The following is a 9,488-nucleotide window of genomic DNA, read 5'->3' as shown; positions in this document are numbered from 1 at the left end:
CCAAAAAGATGAAAACAGGACCTTTGCCATGGCTCTAACATTGGCATCAGTAAAAAGAACGATAGAAAATATGACCAGTAACTGAATCAGAATTGTATCAATAATAACCTGTAACTGAAAAAAAGTTGAAACATGACAAGGAAATGATCACAAATAGACTGCTGACAACTAGATTTGCAAACAGTGTTTCTGCCATTGCAATCTTCAATGAGATATTTGAAAGGCAAGAAGTGAACAAGAGGATGAGTATAACCTGGCATACGCAGGATATTACCTCAGACACAAGGTGACATAAAGATTGGAAGAACGAGAACACAAAATATATAAGAGCATGAGTACTATAACGGATATACGAGAAGAAATATAAACATTTAAGTATCAAAAAGCATCTTAAAAAAAATATTATTCCATATTTCTAAATTACCAACCACATAATAGTAGATCTGATGAGACTCCATAGATCTTCCGAGGACGAACTCCACAGATCTTCTCTCTTTTCCCTATCCTAAGAATACCTGATGTTCCAAGAGACTCAGGAGATGAGGGCTCTAATCTAAGGTTCCTCAACCACTCAGTCCCTAGATTGGATCATTTGGAGATTCAAAGCTCACAGTTCTTTCCCAGACGAATCTTACTACAATTTTCTCAACTCTGGTCTGAGATCTCATAACTCAAGCAGAATTTGGAGCCTCTCATTGATCTCAAAGGTCAGGTTTTCCTTTGGTTTGCGAGTCTCAACAAACTTCATATAATAGATAACGTGGCTAAGAAAGGCTTCACCAGTGCTTCGAATTGTTCTTTGTGGCAAAGGTGGTAAATCTGTGGAGCACATCCTGTTTACCTGCCCTCATACAAACAAAGGAAACCTGCTGCCATTTCACCACTACGCAAGCTAGGGATCTCCGACTGGCTCTTCCCCTTGGCGAGGTTATTGGCCTTCTTGGAAATTTACACGGGACCCTCCCTTATTTCGGAAGCTATGGGAAATGCATAATGGCCAGGATTTGATGGAAAATCTGGAAAGAACATAACAAAAATATTCATTTTTAAGGCCTTGACCCGGCTGGCTTTCTCCCCGGACTAGCAATTCTATAGTGGAAGTGGAAAGCACTCTTCCTGTCCAAGAGTCAACTTTCCTTCAGTACTTTCTTTGACATTTGTAGTATTTAGTTTCACCTTGTAAAATTTGCCCCCTCAATGAATCATAGCGGGGTATGACCCTTTACTTTTAAAAAAAAAATAAAGGAAAAAAAGCAAGCATATGATGTCTCTCTAATTAATTCCATGTACCTCCTGCAAAACTAGAAAAAAAGGTTAAATATCATTTGTCAAGAATAAACACGACATATGAAAACTAAGTATAGACATACAAAACCACGACCATTAGGTGCCACAAATATATACATGAAAAGAACAAGAACAATAACAAATAACAATCATCCTGTTCTAACAAACATTAAAGAAACTATACCAAAAGCAGTAACACGAAACAAATTTGCAAGTAACAAACACTTTATTGGATTTACTATCATAATACAATCTCCCCTTGAGGCCAAGGTTCGATCTCTCCCGATTTCTAGATCTGTACAGAATCTGCCACGAAATTTTAAAAATAGATCCCGAAGGATGCCGCCGTCGGATCGATCTGAGATTTTGATATATTGTAGCCCCGAAAAAGAGCTTTCTAATAAATCAAGTTTCAAGCAAATCGGATGTTGAGATCTCGAGATATCGTCCAATTAGTGGACAAATTTTGGGAAGGCTATCTTAGGATCCGTGGATGGAGGCACGAGGTCCTTGATGATGATGGTTGGTGGTGGACCGACGTTAATGGGGTAACATCAGTGAATAAGTGGTGGTGGAAGGGTTATAGGTGATGGAACTGTTAGGGCAAGTGTTGGATAGATTGGAAGAAGGGTGAGAAGTGGGCCACCCCTAAGGGACTAGGGTGACTGGCTGGTCGAGGGAGGTTAGAAGCGGCGTCGCCGGGGATCGAGAGAACGGGAGCAAAGAAGATGAAGGAGGCAAGGCAAAAACTCAATTCATCAATAATGACTCTATAGTTGCCGTTCATATCCTTTAGAGACTAACCAAACAATTCAAAAATAACCCTAAATAGTACATTTTCGTCGACCACATTCGAACGTGCTCGATCACATTCGAACGCACATATTTCTCTCTTCTTTAGATTTGCAAACGCGATGCAAGCGTTCAAACGAGCGTCCGAAAGCACCTATTTCCCACTTCTCTGGATTTGCGAACGTGATGCAGGCGTTCACACTCTCTAGATGTACAAACGTGATGCAGGCGTTCACAACCGTGTTCGAACGTACTTCACCTGCATTCAAACGCGGCATACAGAAAACTTATTTTTTTAAGAATTAAACATTAAAACAAGAAATAAAGACACCCCTAAAGTGAATCCATGCTCGACACGACATCGATGAAGTCCAAATTGTATCAATCCACCACGCTTCCGCAACCTTGTCCTCAAGGTTTGAAATTAAGGAAGCGATCTTTGAACTCTGACTCAAGCTCCTTCATGATTTGATCATCTGCATTGGTTTCCCACATATCTGAAATTAGAGGAAAGGTTGGTGCTGAAAAAAGAGGCGAGCTCACTTGTGTCTGGTTGGCGCAAAAGGGCATCAGCCGCTCGGTTCTCGATCCCTTTTTTGTACACTCGTTCATAGTGATACCCAAGGAGTTTTGTGACCCACCGTTGCTGTGCCGAGGTGTGCACATGTTGCTCCATAAAGTAGGGTAAGCTACGCTGATCCGTCGGATAGTAAACAATTGGCCAATCAAGTAGGGTCATCATTTGGTGACGGCGTGTAGAATTGCTAGCATTTCGCACTCGTAGGTGGATAGTTGTCACGATCGGTTTGACAATGTCTTGCTTATATATGCCATTGGTATGCCCTCTTGCATTAAAACTGCTCCAATGCCCTCTCCCGAAGCATTGCATTCCATCACAAAGGGCTTGTTGAAATCCAGTAGTGCTAGAACCGGAGCGGTAGACATAGCTATCTTCAAGGCTTCGAAGGCCTCCATCGCCTTGCCCATCCATTGAAACCCACCTTTTCTGAGTAAGGAGGTCAGCGGGCAGCAATTTTGCCATAGTTGGCAACGAATCGCCGGTAGTACCCCGTCAACCCAAGGAATACCCTCAATTCCCACTGATTAGTGGGAATCCGCAAGTCCACCATATTCTTGATCTTGCTTGGATCGGCTTCCCCTCCTCTTGCTGAGATTATATGTCCTAAGTACTCCACTCGAGGCTCTCCCCAAAGACACTTGCTCATCTTGACTTTTAACTGGTTTTGTCGCAAGATATTCAACACCTCACGCACATGACGCAAGTGCTCGCCCCAATTCCTGCTATACACTAGAATATTGTCAAAGAAGACGAGCACGTACCGACACAACAACGGGCGGAAAAGGTCATTCATCAGCCCTTGGAAGTGGTCGGTGCATTGGTGAGCCCAAACAGCATGACTTGAAACTCATAGTGGCCATCGTGAGTTCGGAATGCCGTTTTGTGCACATCTTCCGGGTCGATGCGGATTTGATGGTACCCGGCTCTTAAGTTAAGTTTGCTAAAGTAAGCCGACTGATACGATTCGGACTTCACCGACGTTGTCTCGAGCATGGATTCACTTTAGGAGTGTTTTTGTTTCATGTTTTAGTGTTTAATTTCTATTAAAATAAGTTTTCTGTAAGTCGCGTTCGAATGCGGGTGGAGTGAGTTCAAACGCGGTTTGTGAACGGGGTTGTGAACGTGGTGAAGAGAATGTACTGTGCGATCGAACGCACTGTGAACGCCTGCATCGCGTTCGCAAATACCGACAGGCGCATTCGATCATGCGTTCGAACGCCTGCATCGTGTTCGCAAATTCAGAAGAGCGAACTCGGTGCGTTCGAACGCGGTCGGGCGAGTTCGAACGCGGTCGACGAAAATTGTGTTTTTAGGGTTAATTTGAGTCGTTGGTTAGCCTATAAAAGGATGTGGTAGGCAACCAAATTGATTATTGATTATTGAGATTGAGTTTTGTCTTGCCTCCTTCGTCTTCTTCGCTCCCGTTCTCTCAATCCCCGGCGACGCCGCTTCTAACCTCCCTCGTCCGGCTAATCACCCTAGTCTCTTAGGGGTGGCCCTCTTCTCCCCCTTCATCCAATCTATCCCACACTTACCCTAATCCTTCCATCAACCACAACCCTTCCACCATTACTTTTCACCGGTGCCACCACATTAACGCCGGTCCACCATCCACCATTACCTAGGATCTCGTACCTCCATCCACGGATCCAAAACAGAGCATCCTGACGTTCGTCCACTAAACGAACGATATCTCAATATCCCCGACTCCGATGCGCCTGAAACTTGATTTGTTGGAAAGCTTTTTTCCAGGCCTACAATATATCAAAATTTCACGTCGATCCGACGGCGAAATATTTCAGGATCTTATTTCAAAGTTCCGTGCCAGATCTAGTCCAGATCAAGAATTGGAAGAGATTGACTGACCCTTCACCAAAAAGGCGAGATCGTATCAAGCTGGTATCAAAGCTCCATAGCTAGAGGCGTGATCGTATCACCGACCCTGTGAGCTCATCCAGCAACTCCTCGATCACCGGTATTGGATACCGGTCTTTGAGGGTAATTGCATTCAAGGCTCGATAGTCGACGTAAAATCGTCAATTCCCGTCTTTCTTCCGAACCAGCAGCACCGACGACAAGTAGGCACTTCTACTCGGTTGAATAATCCCTTGCTCGAGCATTTCCACCACCAATTTACTGATCTCTTCCTTCTAGACATGCGGGTACCTATAGGGCCGAACATTTGCTGGTTTAGCCCCTGAAATGATCTAGATGCAATGGTTGTGCTGACGGGTCGGCGACAGTCCTTGGGGTTCCTCGAAGAGATTCTTGAATTCCTACAGCAACTCTTGCATGTCGAAGAGATCCTTGAATTCCTATAGCAGCTCTTAAAATCCGCTCGCAATGTGGTGCCATTTCCAATCGTCATATCGAACCCTTCCGTGGGTTCCGACTCGAGCCCAATCTTCCAAAGGAGTCTCTTGTCAATGAAGTTGTGGGTAGATCCGGTGTCGATCAAGATTCTCACTGTGGTTTTCTTGACTACACCATTCACCCGCAAAGTCTTTGGTGCGGTTGTCTCTGAATAGGCGTGGAGGGAGATTTCGGCTATCATGTCCTCCACGGATTGCTCCTCAGCTATTTCTCCTTGATGTCCAACCACACCTTCATTTTCAGTTGCAAACTCATCCTCCACATCCTCCAATCCATCTATTAGCATCACCGATTCCATTGGTTTAGCGCAGCAATGCCCGGGTACAAACTTCTCGTCACAACGAAAACATAGGCCTTTGGTTCTTCGTTCCTCCACTTGAGCAGGCGTGAGTGCTCGTCTTGGACCTCTAGATGGGTACTTCACATCTTAGGATGGCTTCAGGGGTGCTTGAGGAGGCACTATTGCAGCAACTGTTCTTGGTACTCCGGTAACATTTTCTGCCGCTATGGTTGATTGAACTTGATTGCGGCTTCCTTGACTCTACCAATTCTGTTTCAGATGTAACTTCATTGCCTTGTGTTTGTCTTCCATGAGCACCGCATCTTCGAAGGCCTCCTTTAAAGTTCTAGGCCTTAAAGCCCTCACGTCGGCTTGTATGTCTTCCTTTATCGCCCATAATTTCCGCATCATCTTCATCATCATTTGATTGTTGATGGCCATTTGTTCGGAAAGAGACCCCAACACGGCTTGAACACTAGGTTCTTCTGTATTCCGATTTGGTCGGGCGATTCCGCGGGTGGAAGTTCCCGCGACCGTTTTCCCCTCTTCTATTGAGAGAATCTCTTCTTCCTCATCTTGCTGTGCAGCCATGGCTCTGGTGGTCGTCATAGGAAACCCGTGTCCAAGGAACGATGGCTCTGATACCAGCTTGATACGATCTCCCCTTTAGGCTAAGGTTTGATCTCTCCCGATTTCTAGATCTGGACAGAATCTGCCACGGAAATCGAGAGAACGGGAGCGAAGAAGACGAAGGAGGCAAGGCAAAAACTCAAAGGAAATGAGTGGTAGTGTCAGCCGTTTGAAAGAATATTTAGCTGGAAGACAAGGAAATGTAGCAGTTTGCACTTAAGTGTCCTTGGAAGTTAGAAAGCAAATGTTGGCTCATTTAATTGGCAAAAAAAAGGATAAATAATATACACAACAAAGAGTGTTAATGGTTCGTGAAGAATTGATGCATAATCCTGTACACATTGATGATGATAGCAGTGAGCAAAGTGAGGAGGATGAGGAGGGCAATGAAAGAGAGCAGAAATATATCTAGAGAAGAGGAAGAGATGAGAAGAAGTACTACTGATAATTTTTAGATATCTAGATAAGTTAATATACGAGGAGAGAGAATATGGGGGCAGCAGTTCTACCCATAGAACTCTTGGTGTTACAGTAGAGTCTGAAAATATTGAACTAATTGATACATATCTTCAGAAAAAAGGGGTCGTACATAGACTTCCATCAAGACAGCTCTCAAAAGAATTAAAAATGCAAAAAAACACATTGGTAAAACTATCTCTAAATTATTTTTTCTACAACCATATTCCTTTCAATGTAGCTCATAGTCCTTACTGTCACACTATGGTGGATACTATACAATCAGTAGGACATGGTGTTCCGCCTCCTAGTTCAAATGATATTGTTACTAAATATCTTGACTCATAGGTAGATGAACTTCATACTTATATGAGACATTTAAACGATATTGGGATGAATCTGATTGTACACTGATGTGTGATGGGTAGAGTACACAAAATAGAAGAAATATATTTAATTTCTTAGTATACTTTAGCATGGGAAAAATATTTTTGAAGTCCGTGGATGCTACTGCTCATTTCAAAAATAAAAATTATATTTGTTAGTTGATAAATGAGATGGTACAAGAAATCGGTGAAAAAAGAGTAGTCTAAGTGGTTACTAATAATGAGACAAATTATAAAGCTGCTGAAAATTTACTAATGATAAAAAGATCTCATTTATATTGGACGCCATGTGCTGCACATTGAATTGATCTAATGTTAGAAGATATTGCAAAAGAGCATGAAATTAACATGGTCATACATGAAGGTCAGAGGTTAACAAATTTTATATATAACTATGGTTGGGTTCTTAATTTACTCAAACAGATGACTAGTGGTAGGGAGATCATTAGACCCGGCGTCACTAGATTTGCTACTCACTTTTTAGCCTTAGAGAGCATAATGCGCTACAAGGATGATATTATGCGGATGTTTACATCATAGGAGTGATCTATAAAAATTAAGAATATAAAATCTAAAGATAAATCTTTAGGTAAAATTTTAAAAAATATGGCTCTTGGAAATGCATTTTGGGATAATATTATAATTGCCACTGCAGTATTTGAGCCTCTTGTCAAAGTATTAAGACTTGCAGACAGTGATGACAAGTCTAATATGGGTTTCTTATATGAGGCAATGGATATAACAAAAAAATCAATAAAAAAAATGTTAGCCAAAGTTATCGAAAGTGGTGAAAGATGATTGATTCTAGATGGAACAAACAACTACATAGAGATATACACATTGTTGATAGGCATGCTTTTAAGTTTTAAGTTTTAATTTACTAATTTACTTTTATTTATTAATATTTACAATCTTGAATGCTTACAAATTTTAAATTTCTACAGGGTATTTTTTTAATCCAAGATTTTAATTTTCTAAAAATGTCAATAATGATAGTGAAGTCTTGTTGGGGGTTAGGAAGGTAATCAGCAAGCTTGAGCCCGATATTCATAAACAAATCCTTTGCGATAAAGAAGTGACTTATAATTTAATTAAATAATTTTATTATTATTTCTTTCAAGTTTTAACTTTCAATATAATCAATATCCAATAAGCCAATAATATATTTCTTATTTAGATGGAGAGATATAGATTGAGAGTTGGGCAATTCAGTATGCTAAAATTTGCTGCAGTTATATCTCATAACACTCTAACTGAATGGTGGTCTATCTATGGATGAGAAGAGATATCAAATTTGACGCCAATAGCAAAAAATATTTTAAGTCAAACCGTGTCTTCATTACAGTGAGAAAAAAATTGGACTACTTTCTCCTTAATCCACATAAAAATACGCAACCGATTGACAATGGAAAGATTGGAGAAGTTAGTTTTTTGTCATTATAATATGAGATTAATGAAAAGAAATTTAAAAAGAAAGACAGAAAATGAACAATTGATTGATTTAAATCATATTTTTTATTAAGAAACCCCTTGACTCCATGAATTAGAGAAATAGAGAACAAATTATTATATGACAAAGATAATCCATAGTTAGATGAGATATTGGGAGAGGTCACGATGAGGGCAGAGGCTAGTACGAGTCGTTTAGCAGCGAGAGATAGTATACCTACTAATACTAGTCATAGTCCTGATGATACATATGGTGAATAGATCATTCCATCTATATTTGTTGAGCAAAGTCAATGAGGCATAAAGATTGAAGACAGAGAAACTGAGAATGTATATATATATCAGCGACGTCGTCATGCGAATATTGCTTTCTATGATTAAGATACATCGAGTATTTATAGTTTGGAGTCATCACAAGATCGATATGCTAGTTATTATCCTCAGTATCCTTAGTATTCTCAAGCACAAGATTCAAATGCTGGTCAAACGCAAGTCACACAATAAGATCCATACAATATAACTAGTATAATGGAATCACTTTTTGGAGCATCAAATCCCATTAATATTTCCAAACTTATAGTGATTATGATGATGAAGATTAAAAATTTACGAGAAGTAGCTCGGTATTCATCAAAGTTTTAAATTTTGAGTAAGTTAATACAATTTTTAAGTTTTAAGACTTCATATGTGAGTAATTTTTATTTTCTTCTTTTTCTATCATTTTTTCTAATTTTTTCTGTATTTTTCTGCATTTTTAAATAATATTTAGAATTTTATATAATTAAAAAATAGTCTAATCCGATACGAACGGTCGATACGGCCGATACGTATCGTTTTTCTGGAAGGCCAATACCGATCCCGATCCCGATCCCGATACTAGAAACTTTGCACAAAAGGAAACAATATGCCTCTCCTATTAAACCAGAAGTAAGTAATGATATCCTATAATAAAAAGAAAATTGAAACATGACAAGAAAATGATCATAAATAGAGTGCTGAGTGCTGACAGCAAAATTTGGCAAACACTGGCATACTGCCATCGCTACCTTCAATGAAGATGTTTGAATTTTGAAAGCCAAGAACTAAATGAGGTAAATTTTTCTGATAGATGAATGGGAAGGCACAACCTGGGATACACCATGATATTACCTCAAGCACAAGGGAACATAAAGACAGGAAGAACGACAACACAAAATAAGAACACGAGTGCCATAGCAGATATTACAAAAGAAAGTTAAACAGCCAAATAGGTATC

This window comes from Typha latifolia, chromosome 15 (genome assembly GCF_019914945.1).
Source record: "Typha latifolia isolate L0001 chromosome 15, TyphaL0001v2, whole genome shotgun sequence".
NCBI lineage: Eukaryota > Viridiplantae > Streptophyta > Magnoliopsida > Poales > Typhaceae > Typha > Typha latifolia.
This window is presented reverse-complemented; position numbering follows the sequence as displayed.